This window comes from Pseudophryne corroboree, chromosome 8, assembly GCF_028390025.1.
Source record: "Pseudophryne corroboree isolate aPseCor3 chromosome 8, aPseCor3.hap2, whole genome shotgun sequence".
NCBI classification, from domain to species: Eukaryota; Metazoa; Chordata; class Amphibia; order Anura; family Myobatrachidae; genus Pseudophryne; species Pseudophryne corroboree.
In genome coordinates, this window is record NC_086451.1 from 231764339 (window position 1) to 231788086 (window position 23748).

General features: G+C 44.8%; 1 protein-coding gene and 1 long non-coding RNA gene across 2 annotated transcripts in view; one reads left to right on the forward strand and one right to left on the reverse strand.

Moving 5' to 3' along the window:
• Positions 1–22131, reverse strand: part of LOC134947648 (P2Y purinoceptor 4-like) — a 28972-nt gene extending 6841 nt beyond the window's left edge. The window contains exon 1 of the mRNA XM_063935622.1: positions 21851–22131. The gene's annotated coding sequence lies outside the window, so the exon portion shown is untranslated. The remainder of the gene's footprint in view (positions 1–21850) is intronic.
• Positions 22132–22197: 66 nt separating this feature from the next.
• The window catches only part of LOC134947649 (uncharacterized), a 177480-nt gene continuing 175929 nt past the window's right edge, over positions 22198–23748 (forward strand). Inside the window, exons 1-2 of the long non-coding RNA XR_010182680.1 lie at positions 22198–22419; positions 22701–22933. This is a non-coding gene — a long non-coding RNA (uncharacterized LOC134947649). The remainder of the gene's footprint in view (positions 22420–22700; positions 22934–23748) is intronic.

Genomic DNA, 23748 nt, shown 5'->3' on the forward strand with positions numbered 1-23748 from the left:
TCGCACAGTGGTCAGGCTCTCATGTACAAATTCATCAGATGGTGCAGTTGTCTCCAAGGCCAGAGTGTCACTACTCTGGTGGCTCCAAATAAAAAATCTCACCGTGGGAAAAAGGTTTGGAGTCTGGAATTGGATAATTCCAATGGCAGATGCAAGTCTCAGAGGTTGGGGAGCTGTGGTCCTACATTGTCAGCTTCAGGGTCCATGATCAGACCGTAAAAGATTACTGTCAATGAATGTCCTGGCACTCAGGCCAATTTACAACATGCTGCAACAGGCAGTGCACATGCTCCAGTCTCAGACTGTTCAGGTTCAGTCAGACACCACGATGGCAGTCGCATACATCAATAAACAAGTAGGGACTCTAAGTCTCATGGCCATGCGAGAAGTTGCTTGAATCCTGAATTGCACCGAGCATCACCAAGTGATATTGTCGGCAGTGTTCATTCCAGGACTGGACAACTAGGAAGCAGATTTTCTCAGTGGTCAGGATTTTCATCCAGGAGAATGGGCCTTACATCCAGAAGTGTTCCAGATGTTAGTCCAGCGGTGGGGTTACCCACAGGTGTGTCTAATGGCATCGCGCCAAGATCATCAGACACCCCAGTATGTGTCCAGAACAAGAGATCCAAACTCAGTGGCAGTGGATTCTCTCACTATAGCATGGCCGTACGGCCTAGTATATCTATTTTCACCATTTAAGATACTTCCTCGGTTGCTAAAGCAGATCAAAAGAGAGTCCACAGCCGTCATACTAGTGGCGCATTATTGGCCTCAGAGAGCGTGGTTCTCGGATCTCCACGTTCTACTCGCAGACCATCCGTGGCCGCTTCCGCTACGTCCAGACCTTCTGCAAAAGAGTCCGTATTTACCCCGACTTAGGGGGTCATTCCGAGTTGATCGCTCGATAGCAGTTTTTAGCAGTCGTGCAAACGGTAAGCCGCCTCCCTCTGGAAGTGGTGTATTTTAGCTTAGCAGAAGTGCGAACGAAAGGATCGCAGAGCGACTACAAAATTTTTTTGTGCAGTTTCACAGTAGCTCCAGACCTATTCCTAGCTTGCGATGACTTCAGACTGTTCAGTTCCGGATTTGACGTCACAAACACACCCCTGCGGTCTCCCAACCACGCCTGCATTTTTCTTGGCACGCCTGCGTTTTTCCGAACACTCCCTGAAAATGGTCAGTTGACACCCAGAAACGCCCACTTCATGTCAATCACTCTGCGGCCAGCAGTGTGACTGAAAAGCTTCGCTAGCTCTTGTGTAAAACGGCATTGGCCGTTATGAAAGTACATCGCGCATGCGCATTGCGCTGCATACGCATGGCCAGAAGTGCCATTTTTTTTTGCTTCATCGCTGTGCAGCGAACATTTTCAGCTAGCAATCAACTCGGAATGACTCCCTTAGGGCCTAATTCAGACCTGATCGTAGATGTGCTAAATTTAGCACATCTACAATCAGTCACACAGACATGCGGGGGGATGCCCAGCACAGGGCTAGTCTGCCCCGCATGTCAGGCTCGACCACCACGCACAAGCAGAGCTGGATTAAGGCTTCGGGGGCCCGGGGTATTTAAGACAGTGGGGCCCTAAAATCTCAAATTAAAATCATAACGTCTTTAATTACTGCAAAGAAAATTACAATTGGGTGGTAAATTTGAAGTATGAGCCGAAAATCACATTATAGCACACTGTATGAGCCAAAATTCACATTACAGCACACAGTATGAGCCAAAATTCACATTATAGCACGCGGTATGAGCCAAAATTCACATTACAGCACACAGTATGAGCCGAAATTCACATTATAGCACACAGTATGAGCCGAAATTCACATTATAGCACACTGTATGAGCCGAAATTCACATTATAGCACACTGTATGAGCTGAAATTCACATTATAGCACACTGAATGAGCCGAAATTCACATTATAGCACACAGTATGAGCCGAAATTCACATTATAGCACACTGTATGAGCCGAAATTCACATTATAGCACACTGTATGAGCTGAAATTCACATTATAGCACACTGAATGAGCCAAAATTCACATTATAGCACACTGAATAAGCCGAAATTCACATTATGCCACATGGAATGAGGCAAAATTCAGGGAGAGTGACAGCACGGACATAGGGACAGGGAAAGTGACAGCAGGGACAGGGAGGGTGACAGAAGGACAGGGAAAGTGACAGCAGGGACACAGGGACAGGGCGAGTGAAAGAGGGACAGGGAAAGTGACAGCAGGGGCAGGGAGAGTGACAGCAGGGACACAGGGACAGGGAGAGTGACAGAGGGACAGGAAAAGTGACAGCAGGGACAGGGCGAGTGACAGAGGGACAGGGAAAGTGACAGCAGGGACAGGGAGAGTGACAGAGGGACAGGGAAAGTAACAGCAGGGACATAGGGACAGGGAGAGTGACAGAGAGAAATGGACAGCAAGGGCATACAGTAGGGACTAGGGAGAGAGAAAGGCAGCAAGGTAATATTACCTATTTAGCAGCGGCGGTGCTGAGGATGCTGTGGTCTGCGGTGCAGTGGATGAGGAGGCTGTGGTCGGCATGGTGCGGAGGAGGCGATTGTGTGGAGAAGGACTGAGGGGCCCGGGACAGCACGGGAAGCCCCGAAACGTTGGTGTATAAGTTGACATATACTGTGTGTGTATATAGTTATATATATATATATATATATATATATATTTATATATACACACACGTGTATATGTGTATATGTGTATATATATATATATATATATATATATATGTACATATGTATATATATACATATATATATATATATACACACACACACACACACACACACACACACACACACACACACAACTATTGCTCTGATGCTGGTAGGTCCAGTGTATAGGGGTGCTGGATGGGCGCAGGAAGGCTCCATATGCGCTGCCTTCCCTGTTCCCTGCAGCCTGCGCGCCCAGCCAATGGCTGAGCCACAGACTGCTGCTGCTGCACAGATTATTGGACTAGCTGAGCCGTCGCTCAGCTGTCCTTCCTGGACACTCTACACAGTCCCTACGTGCGGCCGTGGCGCCGCTGCAAGGAAAGTGGAGACAGCTATAACTCAGCTGCCCTGCAGGTGGAGCCGCCGCGCCGGCTCCCGGGAGCCGGGAGTGCAGCACCGCAGATTGGATCAGAGATGACGGTTGCAGGGGGCCCATTTAAAAAGGGGGGCCCGGGGTACTTATCCCCGGGGCCCCCCTCTTAATCCGGCTCTGCGCACAAGTACAAAATCATCGCACAGCGGCGATGCTTTTGTACTGGAAGAGTAGCTCCCTGCCAGCGCAGCTCCTGTGCGCTGGCAGGAGCTACTCATTGCTGTGAGGGTCACAGCGGCTGCATGTGATGTCACGCAGCCCCCCCAGCCCACCCCCCCCAATGGTCCGGGCATGCCTGCGTTGCCCAGACTGCCTCCCCTGAATGGTGGCCAAACGCAGCCGGCCCACCCAGCAACCACCACTCCTGTCAATTAGGCAGAGGTGATCGCAGGGCTAAGAAAGCCATCGGCACAGCAGCGATCAGGTCTGAATTAGCCCCTTAGCGCGGCTGCATTTGATGGGGTGGCTGTTGAAACCACTCTTTTAAGAAGAGAGGGTATTCAAAAGACGGTTATACCAACCATGTTACATGCTAGAAAGTCAGTTACAGGAGCTCATTATCAAAGTATTGACAAGCTTATATTGGTTCGTGTAAAGCTTGCAAGTTTCCGACATCTTCTTTCATGTTATCCCGTCTTTTGCTATTTTTACACACGGGATTGGATGGAGGACTACATTTAGCAACACTAAAAGTGCAGGTTTCTGCTTTGCCAATTTTTCTTTCAGCGCCGCTTGGCTCTTTTGCCAACAGTGCATACGTTCCTACAAGGAAGGTGTCCTTAGTGTTCAACCTCCGTTTATACACCTACAGCTCCATGGGACTTGAATCTAGTTTGAAATTTTTGTAGTCCTCACTACTTTTGAACCCTTATTACAACAAGTGGATGTTAAGTTCTCACTTAGAACACAGAAGTTGGCTACATGGTTTACGCTGATCATTCGGCAGGCTTTCTTTCATTCTAGGTTACAACTGCCTGCATCTATTTCAGCACATTCCACGCATTCTGTGGTAACGTCATAGGCAGCAGGTTATGGGGCTTCCACGACATAACTTTGCCGTGCGGCTACATGGTCATCAGTGCACACGTTTGTGCGCTTTTACAAGTTTTATACTTTTGCGGCATCAGCATCTAGCTTTGGCTGTCTACTGTTACAGGTGCCACCCAGGAGCGGTCCTTGGTGCGGGCAAGCAGTGCCTTTGCCCGGGGCGCTGCGGCCTGGGGGCGCGGCCGCAGTCACCCCGCAGGCACCGCCGCCTGCCCGCACTCCGCTCCCCGCTCCACGGCTGCAGCAGACGCCGTGGGCTGTGTGGGCGTCCGCTGCAGCCGGCTACAGGCACAGACACTAGAGGTCGTTATTGACCTCTAGTGTCTGTGCGGCGCTATGGGAAAGACGTCATGACGTCTCTCCCATAGAGAGGAGCGGGCGGCCAGACTGACGGAGCAGCAGCAGCAGTAGCAGAAGAAGCAGGAGCGGGGCTGTGGTAAGTATTGTTTTTATTATTTTGTGTGTGTGTGTGTTTGTAAGCGGGGGGGCACAGCGACAGGGGGCAAATAAAGAGGGGGCACAACAACTGGGGGCAAATAAAGAGGAGGCACAAATACTGGGGGTACATAAAGAGGGGGCACAACTACAGGGGGCAAATAAAGAGGGGGCACAACAACTGGGGGCAAATAAAGAGGAGGCACAAATACTGGGGGCACATAAAGAGGGGGCACAACTACTGGGGGCAAAATAAAGAGGAGGCGCAAATAAAGAGGGGGCACAACTACTGGGGGCATATCTACAGGGGCAAATCAACTGGGGGGCACAGCTACTGTGAGCATAACTGGCCCCTCCCCTCCCCTATGAAGCCACGCCCCCGCACACTAACTGTTTTGCCACGGGGGGGGGGGGGGGGGCGCCAGTGGTGACTCTCGCACTGGGCGCCACAAGGGGAAGAACCGGCCCTGGTGCCACCCAAGGGGGAAATGTTGGTATGTCCCAAGAGTACTCAAGTGACCCCTAGTGGATGAAAAAGAAAATAGGATTTTGCTACTTTCCAGATAAATCCTTTTCTTTGAATCCATAGAGGGCACTGGACGCCTGCCCAGAGCAGTTTCACCTGTCTTGTGGTAGGTTCAGTTTATACTTATATTACACATTATCACCTGCTTGTTTGAAAAGTTAAGATGATTGTAATCTGTTGTCGATTCAACTTTCTAGTTGTTTGTTATCTTATAATGTTATATGTAATTCTTCATTGTTCATCCTCTCTTTTTTGCTCCTATTTGGCTCAGCAAAAAACACGGAGGCATCTTGGGAGTATGGAGGGGAAGGAGGGTTACACATTTAAAAATTTAAATGTGCCTATCCCTGCTATCGCACTGTCCATATCCCAAGAGTACTCCAGTGCCCGCTATGGATTCAAAGAAAAGGATTTATCTGGTAAGTACCAAAATCCTATTTTTTTACTCTCTTCACTGTATCAAAACTTTATTTTGGGTGTACTACGATATACCAGCGCTCGGGATCCCGGCATACGTACATAATATATCATAGCTTTTTAATGTTAATGTAAAGCAATTTGAGTCCTAGTAAGGTAAAAGTGCTATAAAATCACATTCTTCAGTGTTTTGAGACCTTTTTGTCAGATGTTACTATGGTATACTGAAGTAAATTTACAAGCATTTCATAAGTGTCAAAGGCTTTTATTAACAATTACATTACATTTATTTGCATTGTTGACCCTTCTTTTTCAAGACCTCTGCAATTCACCCTGGCATGCAGTCAATCAACTTCTTGGCCACATTCTGACTGATAGCTGCCCATTCTTGGAGTTAGTTAGAATTTGTGGGTTTTTGTTTGTCCATCTGCCTCTTGAGGATTGACCACAAGTTCTCAATGAAATTAAGGTCTGGGAAGTTTCCTGGCCATAGACCCAAAATTTCAAAGTTTTGTTCCCTGAGCCATTTACAGTAGTTAACACTTTTGCCTTATGTCAAAGTGCTCCATCATGCTGGAAAAGGCATTGCTCGTCACCAAACTGTTCTTGGATGGTTGGGAGAAGTTGCTTTTGGTGGATGTTTTGGTACCATTCTTTATTCATGGCTGTGTTCTTAGGCAAAATTGTGAGTGAGTCCACTCCCTTGGCTGAGAAGCAACCCCACACATGAATGGTCTCAGGATGCTTTACTGTTGGCAAGACACAGGAATGATGGTAGCGCTCACCTTTCCTTCTCCAGACAAGCGTGTTTCCAGATGTCCCAAACAATCTGAAAAGGGATTCATCAGAGAAAATTACTTTACCCCAGTCCTCAGCAGTCCAATCCCTATATCGTTTGCAGAATATCAGTCTGTGTCTGATGCTTTTCCTGGAAAGTAGTGGCTTCTTTGCTGCCCTTCTTGACACCAGGCCATCCTTCAAAAGTCTTCATCTTACTGTATATGCAGATGCATCTTACTGTATATGCAGATGCCCTCACACCTGCCTGCTGCCATTCCTGAGCAAGCTCTGCACTGGTGGTGCCATGTTCCCGCAGGTGATCTACTTTAAGAGACGGTCCTAACTATTGAACCTCTCTCTCTTTGAAGTTCTTGAAGATCTGATAAATGGTTGATTTAGGTGCAATTTTACTAGCAGCACTATCCTTGCTGTGAAGCCCTTTTTGTGCAAAGCAATGATGACTGCATCTGTTTCCTTGCAGGTAGCCATGGTAAATAGAGGAAGAACAATGATTTCAAGCACCACTCTCCTTAAAAAGCTTCTGTTATTCTAACTCAATCAGCATGATCTCCAGCCTTGTCCTTGTCAACACTCTCACCATAATATCAGCTGGTCCTTTTGTGGCAGGGCTGAAATGCAGTGGAAATGTTGTTTTTTAGATTAAGTTCATTGTCATGGCAAAGAGGGACTTTGCAATTAATTGCAATTCATCTGATCACTCTTCATGACATTATGGGGTATGTGCAAATTGTCTTCATAAAAACCGAGGCAGCAGACTTTGTGAAAATTTATATTTGTGTCATTCTGAAAACATTTTGGCCATGACTGTAATAGCTGCTATTGCATTGGTGAGATCCTACTAAAAAGGCTTTGTGCAGGAAGGCCTCAGACCACATAAAAAGCCAAGCAATTATCATGTTACTAATCTCAGAGATATATAGTAAAACTGACTCATGACTGTCCATATAGGGAAGACTTTGCATGAGTTGGTCACTGAATGAGGTTGACCTTAGTTGGCAGAGTATGAAGAGCTATCACTCAAAGATTTTCCATCTTCTTATTGCAACCTGGAGTTGAATAATTCAGATGAGCAAGCCATTGCAAGTATGCCATGCCAGTTTTGTGACAGCTATAGTAAGCAGAATACCTTCCAGTAGACAAAACTTCATCATATTGTCACTGTGTTCTAATAATCTCCCTCTACATCATATAAAATGAAAAAGGTCATTCAGTTTTCCTAAGCCCCTTCAGGGCTTTTAGCCCTTTAGCTGACCTAGGTGTCCTGTGGACACACAGTATCCCTTCCCCCTGTCAGCGGCAACAGTCCTGGCCTCTACTGCCGGGTGACCAACCCCAACCCCCCCCCCCCCCCAGAAACACACACACACCTTCCGATCCCTTTCTTTCTCTCTTATTTCCTTCCTCTTGATCGCAATGTCTCTTGCCTTCTATCTCTCCTATTTACTTCTCCATTTCTACTTGTTATCTCTACAGTTTAACACTTTTTCTATTTTGCCTATTTCTCAGTTAGTCGCCCATGGGTCTTAGAGTTCTTTCGTTTAATGTAAATGAGCTTAATAGCCCCCAAAACGGGGAAAACTCTTTGCCTCTCTTAAACTCCATAAGCGTGACTTGGTTTTTCTCCAGGAGACTCATTTGTTACACAACTCCCATCCTGAACTACGTTGTAAACTGTTCCCTGACTCTTTCCATGAATGCGACCATACAGCTAAAAAAAGAGGGGTCGCAATCCTGATTGCTCGCCACCTTACCTTTGAAATTATTGATTCCCATACTGACAAAGAGGGCTGTTTCCTTATATTGGTGGGGAAACTTAATAATAAATTATGTACACTGGCTAACATATATGCCCCTAATCAGTGGCAAGATTTATTTTTTGCCAAACTTACTCGAGGTATTTTTTACCTCCTTACTCGATTTCGACAAGGAAAACTCATTCTTGTGGGAGATTTTAACTCTAAATCCCACATTGGACCATTCTGCTCCTGTACGCTCTGCCTCTTCATCGGACTCTATCCACTCTAGGTCTCTCCTCCATCTCATGAAGTCCCAGTTCCTGTTTGACTCCTGGAGGATGAAGGATCCATCTGCACGTGACTACATGTACCAATTCCTCACCCCACAACTCACACTCTCATATCGATATGATCCTGCTCAGCTACAAATTTGCTCTGAATCTCCAATCTGCCCTTATTCACTCTCTTATTTGGTCCGATCATGCTCCTATTTCTTCCGATATCTCCGGTTTACTCTCTCACCCTTGTCCAATGACATGACGCCTTAACGACTCTCTACTCCACAACCCGGAGATCCTGTCCCATCTCCGAGACCAGCTTTCTGACTATTTTGCTCTGAATGGCTCCCCAGATATTTCTAGATCTACTCTTTGGTTGACACACAAGGCTGTCCTCTGGGGGCATATGATCAGCATGGCTTCAAAAAGAAAAAAGGAATCCCTCACCCGGATTAACAAACTTTCCATTAAACTTCACGCCTTAGAATCTCAGCATACATCATATCCTGACCCAACTATTCTGTCTGAACTCCTCACAGTTAAGGCGGAACTTGATCTCCTTCTCTCTAGACAAGTGGCTGAACGTCGTAAATGGCTTCGCCAGTCTTTTTATGAGAAAGGGGACAAGGCAGACAAAATTCTGGCAGCACGACTTCGATCTGCTAGAACCAAGAAAAATATAATCTCAAGAGATCCCCACAACCGCCTGGTTCATGACCCCGCTGCCATAAGGGCCGCCTTCCAAGACTATTATACTGACTTGTATAACCTCCCATCTCTCTCTCTTGCCTCCCCCTCTCCGTCTCACTCTGACCTGATTTCTGGCTTCCTCTCCGAATCTAACCTGCCCAAATTATCTCAGGCCACTTTGGATCATCTTAGCACTATGGAGGAAATTGCTCAAACTATAAAAGCTCAAAAAATGGCAAATTTCCTGGCCCAGATGGGTTTACAGCTCTATATTATAAAAAATTCTCTGACCTGCTCCCCCCCATCTCCAGTCCCTCTTCAATAAGATAATCCATGGCGACCCTTTTCCTTCTGAGATGTTGGAGGCTAGAATTGTTGTGATCCCTAAAGAAGGTAAAGATTTACTTAACTGTGCTAGCTACCGGCCTATTTCCCTCCTGAATCTAGATTTAAAGATATTCGCTAAAATCCTGGCAAACCGCCTGAACCCGTATCTCCCATCCCTGATCCATTATGACCAAGAGGGGTTTATTCCGGGACGCCAGATGAGAGACAATACCAGGTGCGCTGTTGATCTCATTCGTATCTCAAACTCCAGGAGATCCCCTACTATTATGCTTTCTTTAATGCTGAAAAAGCTAGAGTTTCCTGAAAACCGCTCTCGAGGCCTATGGCTTGTCTGGTGACTTTCTCACTGGTGTCCTGGCACTATACTCTACCCCCTCCTCTACGGTGCCCTTATAATTGAACAGCTTGCTTCCTACATCAGATCCCATCATGATATACATGGTATAAAAGTTTGCCGTACCGACTCCAAAATTTCTCTCTTCGTGGACGATATCCTCCTCTCCCTGACTCAACTGGCTATATCTCTCCCAAATCTATTCTCGATCCTTTGATCTTATAGTATTGTTTCGGGCTATAAGATTAACTACTCCAAATCGGAGGCCATGTTGCTCCACGTCACCCATAGTATTGTTTCGGGCTATAAGATTAACTACTCCAAATCGGAGGCCATGTTGCTCCACGTCACCCTCCCCCAGGAAGCCGAAAATCTTGGAACTAATTTCAACTTCAAATGGCAACCCAAAAAGATCAAGTATCTGGGGATTTATATGACCTCCCACTATGACTCGCTCTTCCATGAAAACTTCCCACCTCTATTCTCCAAGACACAATGTGACCTGTTATCTTGGAACAGTTTTATCATTTCGTGGCTGGGTTGGATCATCGCCGTTAAGATAAATATAATTCCCAAATGGCTTAATCTCTTCCAGACCCTTCCTGTAGCTGTTCCTGCTGCCTTCCTTTGCAATATTCAAAAAGCCCTTGTCCGTTTAATTTGGAACAACAGGCCCCCACATATTTCTGCCAGCATTTTGAAAAGTCTGGTCCCCGCTGGTGGCAGAGGCCTTACCGATATTAAACTCTACTGTGTGGCCTCTCATTTCTCCCATATTGTAACCTCTTATGCTCCCTCTGGCTCTGTTTCCTGGCTGAATATTGAATCGGCCTACATTAACCTCCCAGATTTGACCCCCTTGTGGGGTCTCTCCTCCGCATCCCGACCCTCAACATCCAAACTACTCCCCACCATTAAATTTAACCTTAAACTCTGGGACTGCTATTCTGTAAAGATGAATCTTACCTCCCTTCTCTCACCCTTGACCCCTATTTGGCGAACCCCTTGTTTCCCACGGGATCTTTGGTTATGAGATTCCGTACTTGGACCCAACTGGGGTTAAAATTCCCAGCTGATTTTGCCAACCGGGGCCAATGGTTATCCCTGTCTGATCTACAACAGAAAACCCCTTCACAAACACTCAACCCCTTTGAATTTCTACAAATTCGACATTTTTTATGCTATTTGCCCTTGCTCACAGTGCTTCGTGACCTTACCCCCTTCGAAACTATATATAAAAAATACCCCCTCTCCAAAGGTTTAATTTCCCAGCTTTATGCCCTCCTCCTAGATCCCACGCTTCCGTCTTCCAGACCACATGAAACTGCTTGGGAACGTGATCTTGGACCTCCCTCAGGAGATGAGGACTGGGACGATATGAAATTGGGGATAGCTAAGAGCTCTAATGCAACCACTGTCAAAGAGACAGCATACAAGATTTATTATAGCTGGTATTATACTCCTTACAGACTCGATAGGCTCTCCTCGTCTTCCTCTCCAAATTGTTGGAGGGGTTGTGGTTGCAGAGGTACTATGGCTCATATATGGTGGACCTGCCCGATCATTATCCCCTTTTGGGACTTGGTCCATACACTCTTGAATTCTCTTCTCGAAACCCCTGTGCTGAAATATCCCTGGATTTTTCTACTGTGTTATCCCCCCCCCTCCCCCCCCGACTCTTGATACATTTTCTAAAAAACTGACAACACACATCTTAACAGCTGCAAAATAACTGATTGCTCTAGACTGGAAAATAAGCTTCTCTTCTCCCTCTCTCTGCCCTCAAGACCAGGATCTGGCACATTGCAGCAATGGCAAAAATCACATATTACCTCCATGACCAAGGATTCGCTTTCGATCAGGTTTGGGCTCCTTGGCTACTTGCAGAGCATAAGCCATCACCTCCCCCTTCCTGTTGTTAGCTTTTTCCGTAGACCTATGGAAAACAGCGGTTGATCCCCCTCCTTCTTCTTGCTTCTGCTTCCCTCAAATGTTATGTCCTCTTTTTACTTTCTATTTTTTCGCTTCTTTTTTTCTAATTCCTCATTTGAAAACTTTTTGTATATTTGTCATTGTGAGACTGTATCGTGGTCCCCCCCCCCTTCCCTTTTCCCCCCCTCTTTAGCCATTTGATACTTTACTGATGTTCTTTCTTTTATATTTTTTCTTAAAAATAACATGGTCATTATTGGGCTTTGGTTGCCCAACTGTTTCTCCTGTTTGTATTTTTTTCCCACTTTCTCTGACCGTACAAAATAAAGAATTATAATAAAAAGAAAAAGGTCATTCAATACGTTACCCGAAAAAGTTATTTTATATTACAAAACAGAACTTCTGTACTTAATATCAACCAATGTCAGTCTCTCTGTTTGAGATTGGAAGCATGACAGCTCATGCTATATATTATTTTAGAGAGGTGCACTGGACATTTTTCGGGTTTTGTGTTTTGGTTTTGGATTCGGTTCCGCAGCCGTGTTTTGTATTCGGACGCGTTTTGGCAAAACCTCCCTGAAATTTTTTTGTCGGATTCGGGTGTGTTTTGGATTCGGGTGTTTTTTTTCAAAAACCTCTCAAAAACAGCTTAAATCATAGAATTTGGGGGTAATTTTGATCCTATAGTATTATTAACCTCAATAACCATCATTTCCACTCATTTCCAGTCTATTCTGAACACCTCACACCTCACAATATTATTCTTAGTCCTAAAATTTTCACAGAGGTCGTTGGATGACTAAGCTAAGCGACCCAAGTGGCCGGCACAAACACCTGGCCCATCTAGGAGTGGCACTGCAGTGTCAGACAGGATGGCACTTAAAAAATTGGCCCCAAACATCACAAGATGCAAAGATAAATAAAAAAAAAGAGGTGCAAGATGGAATTGTCCTTGGGCCCTCCCACCCACCCTTATGTTGTATAAACAGGACATGCACACTTTAATAAACCCATCATTTCAGCGACAGGGTCTGCCACACGACTGTGGCTGAAATGACTGGTTGGTTTGGACCCCCACCAAAAAAAGAAGCAATCAATCTCTCCTTGTTCAAACTGAGAGGAGGCGGCAAGTTCATGGCCAGAAAAATTAAGGATTTGAATCAATGACAGAGTGGGAATTGATAGGTGAAGGGTGGGAGCAGTGGAATAAACTAAACATGCATTATTAAATTCAACTGAACTTTCTGCCAGATAAGCTAAGAGAAAATACAGGTTGAGTATCCCATATCCAAATATTCCGAAATACGGAATATTCCGAAATACTGACTTTTTTGAGTGAGAATGAGATAGTGAAACCTTTGTTTTTTGATGGCTCAATGTACACAAACTTTGTTTAATACACAAAGTTATTAAAAATATTGTATTAAATGACCTTTAGGCTGTGTGTATAAGGTGTATATGAAACATAAATGAACTCTGTGAATGTACACACACTTTGTTTAATGCACAAAGTTATAAAAAATATTGGCTAAAACCACCTTCAGGCTGTGTGTATACGGTGTATATGAAACATAAATGCATTCTGTGCTTAGATTTGGGTCCCATCACCATGATATCTCATTATGGTATGCAATTATTCCAAAATACAGAAAAATCCCATATCCAAAATACCTCTGGTCCCGGCATTTTGGATAAGGGATACTCAACCTGTACATAGTGGCTGGTATTCACAATATGGTCTAACTTAGGGATCTCAAGCATTAATTATGTATGTATGCAACATAAAACAGCTTTCTATGCAAAGGCCTTTTACCAAGTTTTTTGCTCACGGACGTCCCCAAAGAGGACCTGATTCAGAGATAGAGTCATACTTCTTTGTATGCAGCAGCTATGCTAAAACATGCTAATGATACATCTTGTTTAAATAAACCCCTCCTGCCTCCTTCTGTAGTCCACTACTAGGTCTGGATCATTCTGCGCGAACATCGGTCATCTGAGTAACTGTCCCCTATTTACACATTGGTGCTTAAATTTCTGCCAGAGCAATTACATTTCTGAAGCAAAATGCACATATTAGGGGGGGAGGGGGGAGATGTTTGACCATGTGGAGAGGAGGATTTTGATGTAGTGAAGGTGTAGCAGAGGTATATTCAAAGACCCATACACTCTTAATAGAGAGTATGTTATTTGGGCAGGAATAGTGTAATGATGATATATCAGAGAAGAACTATGAAATGACACATGGCCATGACTTGGGGCTCTCACATGTCCCAGTTTTCCGCTTTTTTTTCCTGCCCGAAACCTTTAATGTAATGTTTATTTTCCCATGATTCAGCCTCTGAGTGGGAAATATATTTTAAGTGTATCACTAAATCGCCATCTTTTCAGTGATTTTCTTGGTGGTTTTCAGACTCGATAGATTTACTGAAAGCCAAATCAATGAATGACTGCTGTTTTTAAAAATGGCACATTAGACACATTAGACAACGTCATCCCGATTTTTTAACAGCTGTTAAGAAAACCAAATGGTCAAATTTACAGTGCTGCAGTATATTAAACTACCAGAAAATGTTTCAGGTATTTATTTCATTCTGGGGGCAATTATTATTATTTATTTATTTATTTATTTATTAAATGTGTTACTTAAGAATAATAATAATAAGACAAACATATAAAGAGGCATACGCTATTCATTATCATACTAAGAAGGGAGTGTGGCATATTTTGTTAACATTCATCATTTCAATTCAAATGTTGACATGATCCAGCAACACTTCCCGCAGTGAGCATATCCCTAACCCTCCCCTCCCGTCTATATTGTAAATGTCGATATTATGACTACCGCCTCTAAAGAAGCACAGCTTTTCCATTTATTTTATAAAGCAGGTACAATATGTTTTTTTTACTTCCACTAAGGGGGCCTATATTTGTTGCACTTAACGTGACAGTTTTGTGTCACAAGAGCGTGCACAATTTTTGAACATTTTAACCCTAGTACCCACTGGTCAGCTGTTCCATCATATTCATCTATGTTTGAGTGATAAACAAGAAAGTAATTATAGAGGCATAACATTAGTAAACAATCATATGACAAACCATTGCATTGGAGACAAGGACGTAGCTACCATAGGTGCAGGCAGTACAGCTGCTATGGGGCCCAGATCTGAAAGGGGCCCACCTTCCCTGTCAAAGTTACATGTGTTGTATACATTTTTCACCATTGTGTGAAACATAGACATCTGAATCTGCTCATCAGTACAGTGTGTTTATGTTGTTTTACTTAAAGGTATCAATCTAAGGCCCTCCTATAGCGACAGCCTAAAAAAATACCTACCTACTACTAGTGACACTGCATTTGTAAATACGTTATGTAAAAAGTGGGTACAATCTTTGGAGCTTTGATAGGGTGTTGTATAAAAGGTTGACATTCAGAATGTTGACATGCATATTACTGTAGGTCGACAAGCAATATGTAGACATTCACAAATGATGACATGGTTAAAATGTGGACATGTCCATAATGCCGACATTTACCATGTCAATACCAAAATGTTGACATAGTTTGTTGCATATTTTAGCCTAGCCCTAAACATAACCCAAAATGTAAGCCAAACTCTAAACTGTAACAAGAGAACAAATCGGGTTTGTTGGCGCTGTGTTGGTGCATGTAGATATCAGTATACAAATCAGCAGCCACCTGGTGAAGAGGTTGCCAACCTCTTCTCATTTTTATGCAAGGACAAAATACATTTACCAAGTGGCACTTAATAATGCATAATTGTTATAATTTTTTTTAAATAATTTATTAAAAAACAAAATACATTAATATAACAAACACATAAGCATTTAAAATCACAACAGACCAGTAAGTACTTCACAATATAAAATTGACAGACAACAATTAGAACAACTAGTGTGCACACTGTAGAACTATATCTAGTGTCCCTATAAGGAACAGTGAGTGGTGTATTTGAATAGTCAGAATAAATATAGCACTGTATATAGTAAATGCTGGAGTGTAATTACCAGTTTCTCCTATTGGCAAGCGGAGACTCTCAGTTCACAATCAGCCAGTCTCGACGCTTGCCTCGGGCGGCTTGCTGTTCTACTGTGTTGAACAGAGCAGTGATGCGGATAACTGAGCAGCAAACCGCTCGAGGGAGATAAAGTGAAGGTGCCACACTTGCTGCTTAATGTTTGCTTGAACATAAAGTAGAAGCACAAAGAGGAAACACTTGATGCCAGCTTTCCAACAGCCTGGAGGTGTTTACTTAGATGTGAATTTTGGGTTGGGTATGTGTGATCAACCATTATAAGTTCAACAATCCAAGGGGGGCAGCATGTTGTCGAACCCGGCATGCCAACTTGTTTTTAATGCAATGTGCAGCATTGTAACCTTTTACCATTATGGGGAATATTCAATTAGAGTTGGATCCATTCAGACATGCATTTATCGGAATGGATCCGACAACCACTATTCAATAGAGTGGCCAAATCCGACTGTCGGATTGGAGCCTAATCAGACTGTCGGATTTGGCCGGTGTCTGTGCAGCTGCTGTCAGCATCTCCCCGTGTGTGAGAACACAGGGAGCTGATGGAGCCGCACATCACAGCCGTGTAGCCCAGTGCCGCGCTGCAGGGAGAGACGTGCCTGGCCAGGGGACAGCCGTCATAAGGTAACTGCCAGCCCCACTCCCTGTAGCCCGCTGCACCGCTCACCGTAGTCCGCCACACCGCTCCCCCATCTCCTCACCTCAATCCAACTTTTTTTTAAAGTCGTATTGAGATTGTCGGAAATGGGGTCAAAACCTGTCGGATTTGGCCCCATTTCCGACAGTAGCATGCGTATGTTGGAAAAAAACTGCCCCTATTGAATAGGTCGGAACCCCTTCTGCCCCTATTGCATCGGTCGAAACCTAAATCAGTAGGAAAAAGAACACAAACAAAATGTCCCAATGTATAGTATTGTCTTGATGGTAACAGTCAAAAAGATAGAAGAATATGTGATATATTCAGATCCTCCACTCAGTGGTGATGGAAGGCATAATGGGATCACCCAAATAAGTGCGGTGGTCAGGGAAAATGATGCTCACTTCAAAGCTTACTTTCAAAAAGTCTGGTCCATGCATATAAAGGTATCTTTAAATGGGTCCTGGGATGGCGTCCTCTAATGGGTATTAATACAGCCCCTCAACAGGATATATATGGAAAACGGGAACAAGAAAGATGCTCCAATGTGTAGTACAGTAATGAACTTTTATTAAAAATGGAGAATACAGTAACCTTTAAACCAGAACGCACACTTCCTAAATTATGTTTTAGTGAGACGCATCAATACGGATGGTCATCACATTCACTTCCGGTCTCTGGGTGGAACGCATGTTCTGCTCTTCTAACTAACAGGACGTGACGACACTTCCGGGATCGAAGTGGAACGCACTGTGCGCTCCAGCGGGGAGGGAACGGAAGCACGGTCATGCTGTCTGTTCCCTCCACTACTTATAGGCCGTTGTTATTGGCTCTCCTATATCCGGAGGTGACGCCGACACCATACGATTGAGGTCTTTCTGGTGTCAATCAAGGGAGCCTCCGTTTATAGGTTTAGTGGCGGTTACCATGGTAACCCATTTTTTAGAGATATTATACGTGTATTCATAGTATTCATTTCAGTATATTTAGTTTGTTCAGTATATGTATGAATTTGGCAGTATGTCCACATCCACCTTTCAGTTGGAGTATATAATCTTCTGCAATATTTACCCCATATTGTTATAACAAGGGGGCGGGATCAGACAGAGCATAAATAGATTGCTCTGGGATCCCTTAGCACACCCTGAGGAAGACAGAAATAGTCGAAACGCGTTGGTGGTTTACATATGTTACTCAGATCTGTTACCTGCGGGATTCAGCTCATGTGGGAGTGGTAATTTGGGCCCTTTGGATTATTCATCTGCCACTTTGTGCTGTCATTGTTACACCTTCCCTGAAACAGGTGACTGTATCTGTGTAAAAGCAACTTTTATATTTTTATAATTTTTTGTTTTATTTAATAAAGTCGGTTTTTATATACAAACGGTTTTTTTTCCTACTTCCATACACATGGCGAAGGAGATCTGAAAGAAACCGCTATAGGAGTGGACAACCCTAATTTTAAGTAAGCATACATGTACGTTTTCATGCCAGATGAATAGATGATAAAGAATATCGAAAGATACCTTTATATATATGGATCCATCGCTTTTATGTAAGCATTAAAGTGAGCATCATTTATTATTGAGACACACTTCGTGGGTGACCCTTACCTACTAGCATCACGGTTTAAAGGTTACTGTATTCTCCATTTTTAATAAAAGTTCATTACTGTACTACACATTGGAGCATCTTTCTTGTTCCCGTTTTCCATATATATCCTGTGGAGGGGCTGTATTAATACCCATTAGAGGACGCCATCCCAGGACCCATTTAAAGATACCTTTATATGCATGGACCAGACTTTTTGAAAGTAAGCTTTGAAGTGAGCATCATTTTCCCTGACCACCGCACTTATTTGGGTGATCCCATTATGCCTTCCATCACCACTGAGTGGAGGATCTGAATATATCCCATATTCTTCTATCTTTTTGACTGTTACCATCAAGACAATACTATACATTGGGACATTTTGTTTGTGTTCTTTTTCCATGTGAACATCCCTATCCGATGAGTCAATACACTTAAGAAGACAAATTAACTATTCACAGTAAGAACTGTATAACTGAAATTTCCTATCTACCGTTAAAAATTGGCGCAAAACAATATCATCTTTTGCATTGTATACTTGTTTTTTCTGGTTTTGATAACACCAGAAGGTATTGATTGCTGCCTTTTGTTGTCCAGCGCAGAGTTGTATTTCTTTTTGTTGTTTCTAAATCAGTAGGAAACTGCCGTCTTACCGACAAGACGGCAGTTTCCGACTCTTATTGAATATACCCCTATGTTTAAAATTGTAAAGCTGACATGGTTACAATGCTGCGGATGGCAATAGTAACATCCAAAATCCAAGTATCATATCCCGCACAGGACCGAGAATCGAAAATCGTATTGTTGTAACCAACAATATTACCCTTAATAACTGAAAACTACTGTTCTCATTTACTGCATATAACTTGCTGGAGGTGCTCCCAGGCAGTGCCGTTTCTTGCGGCGGGCGAGCCGTGCAACCGCACGGGGCGCCCGCCGCGGCACTTCTTGGACACTTTAAAATCCATTCCCACCTCCTCCGTCCTCCCGAGTACCCAGCTCGGGGAGCGGAGTTTCGTGGAATGACGCGGTGCGTCGTGACATCACGACGCAATCGCGTCATTCCACGAAACTCCGTATCCCGAGCTGGGTACTCGGGAGGACAGAGGAGGGGGAGCCAAGCCGGCGGCGCCGCAAAGAGGAGGGAGAGGCGGCGAAGAGCGGGAAGAACCGCTTCAACTGTAAGTCAGCCTCTCCCTCTCTCTCTCTCTCTACCCCCCTCTGCCACCTGCCATCATGTATACAAAGGGGACACTTGCCTGCCATAATATGTGAAATGGGGACACTTGCCTGCCATAATGTGTTAAATGGGGACACCTGCCTGTGTACTGTGTAAAATGGGGACACCTGCCTGCGTACTGTGTAAAATGGGGACACCTGTCTGCATACTGTGTAAAATGGGGACACCTGTCTGCGTACTGTGTAAAATGGGGACACCTGCCTGCGTACTGTGTAAAATGGGGATGCGTGCCTACCATTCTATGTAAAATGGGGACTCTTGCCTGCCGTACTGCGTAAAATGGGGGCACGTGCCTGCCGTACTGTGTAAAATCGGGGCACGTGCCTGCCACAATGTGTAAAATGGGGACACTTGCCTGCCGTACTGTGTAAAATGGAGGCACGTGCCTGCCGCAATGTGTAAAATGGGGACACTTTCCTGCCGCAATGTGTAAAATGGAGGCACGTGCCTGCCGCAATGTGTAAAATGGGGACACTTTCCTGCCGCAATGTGTAAAATGGGGGCACGTGCCTGCCGCAATGTGTAAAATGGGGACACTTTCCTGCCGCAATGTGTAAAATGGGGACACTTGCCTACCGTGCTGTGTAAAATGGGGACACTTGCCTGCCGTGCCTTGTAAAATGGGGTCGCGTGCCTGCTGTAATGTGTAAAATGAGGACTTTTTTATTTTTTATCCTGTGGTGGCCGTGATGATGAGATCAGATGAGGCCACGCCCATCTCAACAAAACCACGTCCATTTTAACGAGGCCACGCCCCCTTGCATGCTTTTACTCTTTATATCTATGGGGGGGGCACATTTTTTTATGTGAATGGGGGGGGGGGGGGCACATTTTTAAATCTCGCACTGGGAGCCAAATTAGCTAGAAACGGCCCTGCTCCCAGGAATCGAATACAATATCCAATACAGGGTATAACCAGCCTAAGGCTGATTATAGAAAGCTGATTCCTTTCCGGAGCACTATTAGTATTATCAAAAAGATATGTGATGATTCATTAAAACATAACTTTCAATACCATCTCCTTAAAATATAAGTGAATTAAGACTATTGTTTAAGGATAATGACCTTTCATGTAAAATATCCCTTTTACAGCATATAATATGTATGATATATTTCACATTAGGGAAAATTTACTTTGCTCCTGATTTAATTTGCATTTTCAGACAAATGTGGTTGGTATTATGAGTTTATCTATATCCTACACAAAAAAATGTACAGTATTTGTGGTGACATTGAACAGTAATAATTCTCTAATGGGAAAACAGGACAGAGTGGATAGAATATTTTTAAGCAGATTAATTTAGCGTTAAATACTTTAATATGTAGTCAGGGAAATAGCTCACTTTTGTTTAAGGTCAGCGCCCTAGTAGGTACCTTAGTTGTCACAGTTAGAACATACTTATATTTGTGTTTTGAATACCTTTGTTATGCAGAGCTAAGAACTTTTGTATCATACAGGAGACTGTTTACTGTACTGACTACATCAGGGATTTTGTTTCACCAAATCCCCGGAAACAGACCCATTTTCATCCGCAAACTGAGCTATTTCTAACGAAAACACACGTTTCACTGGACCTGTGTGTTTTCGGGAGATAAAGTATTTTTTTGCAGGCGACCAAAATGGATAGCTTGTAAAAATATACGGGTGAAACATTGGAAAAAATTGTAGAAAAGTAAATTTTTCATGCCCGATGTTTCTTTACCTGTAATTGGATACCCCCTGTGTCATTATCCTTAAACAACAGTCTTAAAACCCTTATATTTTAAGAAGATTTGTAAAAGTAATGTTTTAATGTATGATCACTTATCTTTTTGATAATACTAAAAGGGTGCTCCAAAAAGCAATCACCTTTCTATAATCAGCATTTGTATTGGCAATAGGAACATGTAGGGGGTCATTCCGAGTTGTTCGCTCGTTATGTTTTTATCGCAACGGAGCGATTAGTCGCTACTGCGCATGCGCAATGTCCGCAGTGCGACTGCGCCAAGTAAATTTGCTATGCAGTTAGGAGTTTTACTCACGGCATTACGAGGTTTTTTCTTCGTTCTGGTGATCGTAATGTGATTGACAGGAAGTGGGTGTTTCAGGGCGGAAACTGGCCGTTTTATGGGTGTGTGCGAAAAAACGCTATCGTTTCTGGGAAAAACGCGGGAGTGGCTGGAGAAACGGAGGAGTGTCTGGGCGAACGCTGGGTGTGTTTGTGACGTCAAACCAGGAACGACAAGCACTGAACTGATCGCACTGGCAGAGTAAGTCTTGAGCTACTCAGAAACTGCACAGAGAAGTCTTTTCGCAATATTGCGAATCTTTCGTTCGCAATTTTGAGAAGCTAAGATTCACTCCCAGTAGGCGGCGGCTTAGCGTGTGCAAAGCTGCTAAAAGCAGCTTGCGAGCGAACAACTTGGAATGACCACCGTAAGCGTGTCGTCATCACAGGCCTACCTTCTGATTCTTCAACTTTTGTTTATCGATAATCAGACTACATGCTATGAATGTTAGGGGAGAACTTTTCTGTGTTAAATGTTATTGCATTTCCCTACTTAAGAAAAATACTACAGTACCCATTTTTCCTTATTTGCCACATGCATTGGAGACATACAAAGATCACGTCTCAACCCTGTTTTCAGAATTGTATTAATGTTTTGATCTGGTTTGTGGTTTACCGTTTATGCAGTATTTCCATATTCTGGGACTGATTCAGATTTGCTGGTAAATCCTCCTTGTGAATGGCTCTCGTGACATTTATTAAATTAAAGTGTCATTGCCTGCAGGGCCGGACTGGCCATCTGGCACTTCTGGCAAATGCCAGAAGGGCCGATGGCCAGATGGGCCGGTCTGACTGTCTGCTTGCTTGCCCGAGTATCTCCGCCCCCTTTCAACACTCTCAGCGACCGGCGCCTATGTCCGGCCGCTGCGCTCTGGAGAAAAGTGCGGCTGCTCTCCTCTTCCCTCCCACCTTCCCAGAATGCCAGTGTGAGCGCGACGTCATCGCGCTCGTCCGCACACCATTCTGGGGGGCGGGCGCGGTAGTGGGAGGGTAGTAAACGTGCGAGGAGCAAGAACAAGGAGCAGCAGCAGCCCCAGCATGGTGGCACGCGGCCTCCCACCTGCTAACAAGCACCCAGTCTGCCTGCCTGAGCCCCTGTCCCTGGATCCCGGCCACAGCAGCAGTACAGCAGACAGACAGCTGCAGCATCAGCACTGCAGGGAGAGTGCTGTCCCCCTGGCTAGGGTGAGTGCGGGTGTATCATGATGCTCTGGTTGACTCTCACTCTCTCTCTATCCTCTCTGCTTTCTATTTCTCTCTACCACCCCATTCTCTCTCTCTCTCTCTCTCTCTCTCTCTCTCTCTCTCTCTCTCTCTGTCCTCTCTCTGTGTCCTCACCCCCTCTCTCTTTTTGTCCTCATCTTTCTATCTCTCTCATTCTTACCCCCCCCCCTCTCTCTCTCACCTCTCTCTTTTGTCCTCACCCCCTCTCTTTCTTGTCCTCATCCCTCTATCTCTCATCATAGCGCACAGCATTCTGGGAGTGGCCGCGGGGAAGAAAAGTCCTAGGAGCAGCAGCATGGTGTTGGGTAATGGCACTACACGCGGCCGCCCACAAGCAGCCCGGCCTTCAGCCTGCCTGACTGAGCCCCTGGTGAGGAGACCCATTACCCACGCAGTCCTGGATCCCAGCCCAAGCAGCACCACAGCACAGGACCAGCTGCAGCATCAGCATTGCAGGGAGAGTGCTGCCCATCAGGTGAGTGCAGGTGTATACATGCCTTGGCTGTCTATCTTATCCTCACCACTGTGTCTCTCTCTCTCTCTCGTCCTCACCTTTCTCTCTTGCCCTCACCTCTCTCTCACCCTCACTTCTCTCTCTCAGGTTCTGACCCCTCTCTCTTGTCTGCACCCCTCTCTCTTTCTCTCTCTCTCTCTCTCTCGTCCACACCTCTCTCTCTTGTCTTCACCTCTCTCTCGTGACGTCTCTCCCTTGTCCTCACCTCACTTTTTCTTGTCCCCACCTCTCTCTCTCTCTCTCTCTCAGGTCCTGACCCCTCTCTCTTGTCTGCACCTCTCTCTCTTGTCTTCACCTCTCATGACGTCTCTCTCCCTTGTCCTCACCTCACTTTTTCTTGTCCCCACCTCTCTCTCTCAGATCCTGACCTCTCTCTCTCTCATCCTCACCTCTCTCTCTCTCTACTCACCTCTCTCTCTGTCCTCACCTCTCTCTCTCTGTCCTCAACTCTCTCATCCTTACCGCTCTCTCTCTCTCATCCTCACCTCTCTTTCCCTCTCGTCCTCACCTCTTCCCTCTCTCTTGTCCTCACCCCCCATCTCTCTCTCTTGTCCTCACCTCTCTCTCTCTCTCTTTCACTTGTCCTCACCTCTCTCTTTCACTTGTCCTCGCCTCTCTCTCTCTCTTGTCCCCACCTCTCTCTCTCTTGTCCCCACCTCTCTCTCTCTCTCTCGTTCCCGACTCTCTCTCATCCTCACCTCACTTTCTCTCATCGCCACCTCTCTCTTGTCTTCACCTCTCACTCTCTGCCCACACTTCTAGCCCTCTCTCGTCCC